General features: G+C 35.7%; 1 pseudogene; it reads right to left on the reverse strand.

Annotated features, from left to right (window-relative positions):
* Positions 1-5908: 5908 nt before the first annotated feature.
* On the reverse strand, positions 5909-6380 carry LOC122732838 (annotated as a pseudogene).
* Positions 6381-6595: the final 215 nt, after the last annotated feature.

Raw genomic sequence — 6595 nt, forward strand, 5'->3', positions numbered from 1 at the left:
AAAAGTCAAGAGAATTTGTGGAAAAGATATGAGGACCTTGATGTACCTTCTTCCTATGTCCGCACATGACACCTTCAAAGGGGGAAGTAATAAAAACAGGATATTGCCAGAACCTGGGTTAGAATGGAAGAAAATGGCCTTTTTCTGAGAGATACCATCAAATAGACTTGACTGACCATTATGCCACTCTCACCACTGGTAGAGTTGGTAAAGATTCTAACTGCTCTAGATATCAATTTGGAATTATCCAAAACCAAAAGGTGACTAAACTATTCACTTTAATCCAACAGTGCTACACCTACTTCTTATATCCCAAGGAAGTCAAATGCAGAGAAAATGGACAATATTTATGTATCAAAATATTTATAGCATTGGTCTTTTTTTAAGAAAGAATTAGAAATTTAGTAACTATTGACTGAAGAAAAGCTAGAAGAAACAATGGCATATGGTTATTATTGGACAGTAAGTTAGAAACATTTGCTGTCCCAAACAAGCATGACCAGCTAAGCTGAAGGTCATTCCCTGGGCTAGGAACTGAAGAAACATACTTGTATACCTTGCTACCCTGTAGACACTTATCAAGCAGAGAATGGGTTTTCAGGGAAAAGGGGACAGATGTTGGCTGCATATTGGCTCATGCACCCACAGAGGTTATCCAGTTTATACATGCTACAAATCTTAGTTTACAAGGATTGTTCCCTTTTTCCTGAAATGAAAAAGTCATATTTCTTAATTCTTGACTCTTCAAACTCCAACTGGAAATCTCAATCTGGCAACATTAAATTGGGTTACATAGTGATCTACTCCAAGACTCTTTCCTAGAGTTTTCTATCTCATTGGTAGAATTCAAGTAAGCACAACTGGCCCAGTTTTGAATGGCCATCTGGATTTGAATACATCTATACACACCCTGAAAAAATACTTAAAATGATAGGATTTGCAGACATAACAGTTTTTAAAGTAGCCATGGTCTGTTGCTGCAAGCAAGGGAAAGAGAATGAGAAACAATGCGATGGACTTCCCTTCAACTCAACTTTTATGTAACATAGTGGATAGAGTGCTCAACTTGGAATTCGAAATTTTGAGCTTACATCTGTCCTCAGACACTTATTAGCTATTTGACTGTGGGCAAGTCACTTAGCCTTTCTCTGCCTCACTTTCCTGATCTGAAAAATGGAAATAAAACTAACACTTACCAAACAAAGTTTTGGGGAGAATAAAATGAGATAACATTTGTAAAGAAATTAGCCAACCCTACTTTGTTACATAAATGGAAGTAAAGAAGCAATGGTGCTTAGAAACAGGAGGTGGCTGCCAAGAAGACACCTCTGACCCAAAACCCTTTTAAAGGCGCTCCAGAAAGGTAAGGTACAAAAAATACTGAATATGAGTATTTCTAAGGAACATGAAAAGATTGGCATAAAAAGATATAGAATTAAATAAACAGAACCAAGTGAACACTATACATGACCCCAATAATGTAACTGAAAAGATCACTAAAAAAGTTGGAACTCTGAGTAATTGGAAAACCAATGAAGGTCCTAAGGAAGAAAAGATGAAATGTTCCCCCCTTTTCATGGTTGAAAGAAAGAGCAGGATGTCATATCCAATGCCTGATGTAGCTACTATATCACATGTTTCTGCTAGACTTTTTAATAAGAGGGTTAAATCTTAATGAGTGTGTGGGAAGTTGAAATGTCTGTGATATAAAGAAAAATGAAATCAATAAAACACATTTGGGGAAAATACTAGATAGCTCAAAATAGATTATGGAGGTGTACTCTTAAGAATAGAGAATAAATTGACTGAATGAATTTCAAGAGTTTTTATAGGTCATCTCATCTAGGCTCCAACTCACAACTCGCATGTCTATTACAATATCTTTGATAAAGAGCTTCTAATGCTCTGATGAACACTAGTGACCAGAAGCTCATTCCTTCACAAGTCATCCCACTTTAATTTTACCTGTTTCCCTAATTGTTAGAAAGTTCTCCTTGATATTGATCCAAAATCTGCCTCAATGATTTCCTCTGCACATCTCATTAAAGAAAAAAATGATTTATCCACTACTAAAATAACAAAAGGGGCAGCTAGGTGGCACAGTGGATAGAGCATCGGCCCTGGAGTCAGGAGTACCTGAGTTCAAATCCGGCCTCAGACACTTAACACTTACTAGCTGTGTGACCCTGGGCAAGTCACTTAACCCCAATTGCCTCACTAAAAAAAAAAATTAAAAATTAAAAAAATTAAAATAACAAAAGAGAAACTCATAATCTTTAAGCTAATAAAAGGCAGCTAGGTGGCTCAGTGTTGGATGTGGAGTCAGAAAGCTCTAAGTGTAGATCCTCTCTCAGATACTTAGAAACTGTGTGACCTGGGCAGGTCACTTGGTCTGTCTGCCTCAGTTTCTTCAACAGTAAGATGGGTATAATAATAGCACGTACCTCCCAGGGTTGTTCAGAAAATCAAATGAGAATTTTTTTTCCTTTAATCAAATTTGCTCGTACAAAATGACAAATATGGTAATGTTTTGTTTTGTTTTGTTTTGTTTTTTAGTGAGGCATTTGGGGTTAAGTGACTTGCCCAGGGTCACACAGCTAGTAAGTGTTAAGTGTCTGAGGCCAGATTTGAACTCAGGTACTCCTGACTCCAGGGCCAGTGCTCTATCCACTGTGCCATCTAGCGGCCCCTAGTGTTTTATATAATCATACATGTATAACCTATATCTGATTGTTTGCTGGCTCAGGGAAGTGGGAGGGGAAGGAATGAAAAAAGGATAAAAATTGGAACACCAAACTATAAATGAAAAATTTTATTATTTAAAAAATGAGATATTTGTAAAAGTAATTTGCAAATCTTAAAGCTTTATATAAATGCCAACTATTATTTAATTTATATTCACTGTTTACTATCTTAGATGAGTACTATACTCAACATAAATATTTATCATTTACCTGATCAAGTCTCATACCATAAATTTTCATATAAGATTTTAGTATCTCTGATTTAGTTTCTGAAATTGTAATACCATTGATGTTGGTGGATGGATGAATTAGTGTGGAAGAATCATCCATCAATTTAAGATAAAGGATCACCTGTTACAAGGGATGTGTTGAAATGTCCTAGGCTCTGAGTTGACCGGTTCACTCCAAAATTCCCTCACCCTGTCCGATTTAAGTTTCTAGAAATAGAACACCACTATGTAGTTACCCTCACACTCTCAGAGAATTCAAGGAGTGATCTTATTGGGGTGAAATACACTCCTATTCACCATGCTCACTGACTTATGTGAGGGAAGAAAACCCATGTGCTTATTTTAATTCAAGACTCTGGACCTTTATACAAGCATGTCCTTTTGAAAAGGAGTTTTCCCTTATTGCAGTTTAGAAAATCTTAGTTGACTAGATGGAGGAAAATGGAAGGAAGGGAGGAGGGTACAAACTAGTAAAAAGGATTGTCATCCTAACAGTTGTCCCCAGAGTGATATACTTGCCCCTTCCCCTTTAGTCTTTTCTTTCCTGTGGATTTTTCTTTTTCAATGATGCTGTTTCACAGGAACATAAAGCTAGAGACTCACAGATTTAGTGTGGGAGAATTTCAGTGCGACTTAAAGACATTAACACTTTTTTTTTACAAATGAGGAAACCAAGGCCCAGTGACTTCCCATGAGAAATACAGCTAGTAATAAATAGTTTGGGGCAGAATTGGAACCCATACCCATCTTGACTCCAAGTCCAGTGCCCTAACCACCATACATATCTGGTTTACTTAATTTTGGAATAAATTCATGCAAACTGATAATTGTATATCAAAGAGGAAACATCTCACAGGCAAAATGATCTTGGAAATCATGGCTATGACAAAGTGTTTCTTCCAATGTTAGGTATTTTTGTTACTGACTGAGGTGCCTAGTGAATAGGCCTACTCGTGGAAATCTGGAGAGAAATATCTATCAATGTCGATCTTTGCAAAGTGTTTGCCTTTAGTAAGAGAGGCTTTTATTTTGTTTTGTATTTGTTTTTAATTTGCTTTACTGATTCAATCTCACTAGATCCTGACTTTTCATTTGGCATCAACATATACCTGGTTTTAGGTGCCAGCTTTCTCAGAATTCTTTTCCAAGACACTTTTGCTATTTATAGAAATTGTTTTATACTCTAGTGTCAGAGTTACTCCCCAGCAGTGGAAGACAGAGAGTAAAAATATTGCCAACATAAGTAAGTCACGGAACAGGAAGTGTAGGTCTATACAGAAAAGGGGGTGCTAAATAATCGTCACAGAGTGACTAGAACAGAATATAGCATCTTTATCATTATGAGTACAATCAGTAGAGAGACTAATATTCAAGTCTCATCAGGATACAATTTTTCTTGCATGGTTGCTCATTACCTAGTTGATATCTCGTCTCTACTTCTTCATAATCCATTTGACATGAAACAAGGAGGCCTGAGGGGCAGGTTTGCCTCTTGGAGTTCTAACTCAGCAATTAAAAGTGGATTTTTTGGTAGTGGTGGTGGTGATGGTGTTTTATTTTGTTTTTATGATTTTCTTTTATGACCACAGCTGAAACTCCTGAGTCATTATGGTGGATAGGGAGTAGTCAGAGCATGTCTGTGACTGCTTTAAAGTGGGGTGAGAAGAACTCATTTCCACATGTCCAGAAGTGATCCCACTTCCAAGTTCCATGCACTTAACTGGAATTCTGACTGAGCTTGCTCCAAAGTGGGGAACAGGAAGGGGAGGGTATGGACAGAGATACAGCCTGCCAATAGATATTATAAAGCAAAGCTGTATAAAATGTGAAATGTTAATCTATTAATATAAGGATTGGGAATCAATCTCTCTCTCTCTCTCTCTCTCTCTCTCTCTCTCTCTCTCTCTCTCTCTCTCTCTGTATGTATATATGTATTGCAATTAGCTGATCTTTAAATGTTTGCTAGAATGCACTTGTACATCCATCAGGTCCTGAAGTTGTTTTTGTTTTTGTTTTGTTTTTCCCCCCTTAGGAAGCTTATTCATGTCTTTTTCAATTTCCTTTTTTTTCTAAAATAGATATATTTAGATACCATATTTCCTCTTCTGATAATTTGGGCAACTTATGTTTTTGTAAGTATTCTTTCATTTAATTTAAATTGTTAAATATATCTAACCTATCTAGGATGCTATTAGTTTCCTTGACTTCACTCTTGTTTTTTGGTTAGGTTTATTTAGAACTAGATTTATCTAGTTCTAAGAAGGGAAGGTTGAAATCGTTCATCATTATAGTTTTGTTATTTCCACTTGTAATCCATTTGCTTTTTCCCTTAAAAATCTGAATGATAATAACATTTGGCACACATGTTTAGTATTGTCATTACTTCATCATATATGATATCTTTTAACATAACTCAGTTTTCCTGCTTATCTCCTTTAATTTAATCTATTTTAATTTTAGCTTTGCTTGAGATCATGATTGTTATCCCTGGTTTTTTTTTTTGTTGTTGTTGTTTTCTCTTGTTTTTAACATTAGCTGAAGTATAATGAATTCTACTCCAGTCCTTTATTTTTACCTTATATGTGTCTCTCATTTTTTTAATGTTTTTTTCATAAACAACATATTCTTGAGTTGTTTTTTGATCCATTCTGATGTATATTTTATCAGTGAATTCAGTTCATTCAAATTCAAAGTTGTAATTACTAGTCCTGTTTTTACTTCTATCTTATTTTTCCTGACTGTTTATCCTTATCTATCTCTTTTCACCCTATCTCTCCTCAAATCTAATTTATTTCTGATCACTGCTTTTCTAATCTGCACACCCTTCTTTTCTTTACATTGCTACTCTTTAATAACACAACAACTGATATACACACATCATTTTAAAGTCGATGTCAATCACTGTTGTCCTTTAGCAACAAGTGAGTGTGAGCCTTAATGAGACTTTTCCAAAAATGCTTTGCAGCACCTCAAACACTGCTGATATATTGTCTCAAAGTCAGAGTCCTTTCCATAATATGGATTGTCAATAATAAATTGTTTCTGTGGACTGTAGCTTCGAAGAAGTTAAATTTTAGCTTTGCAGTTTTTAACTTGATTGATTTTCTATTCAAATATCTCAGATTGCTTTTATCCATACAGAGTATATAATCAAAAGTCAGGAAATCTTCTTTGGTAATCTGCCTGGCAATATGATTCATGGTAATGCCATGTTTCTTTATGCAAGTCTGCCCTGGATAATCAGGGAGGTTTCCTATTTCATATGTGGATGTTGCTACACTATCTTCAACTTATCTGAAATATTTTGATCAGCTACAAGTTTCCTAAAAACTGTTTCTACTATAGGTGAGTGACAAATATTACCCAGACACATGAACATCACAGACCTGGTCCTCTCTGCAGCCATTTTTATTTCCTACTCTGCACACCCTTCTAATAAACTCTCCCTTATCCTAACCCTTGCCCTACTCTTTCTCTGTAAGTTAAGACTTTCAGTAGGGTAATTAAATGTATGCTATTCCCTCATTAACCCATTCCCAAGGAGAATATGGTTCTCACACTATCCACTCTCCATTTTATCTTCTCCACAATAACAGTTTCCATTCACACCTGTTTTATATG

This window comes from Dromiciops gliroides, chromosome 6 (genome assembly GCF_019393635.1).
Source record: "Dromiciops gliroides isolate mDroGli1 chromosome 6, mDroGli1.pri, whole genome shotgun sequence".
Lineage (NCBI taxonomy): Eukaryota > Metazoa > Chordata > Mammalia > Microbiotheria > Microbiotheriidae > Dromiciops > Dromiciops gliroides.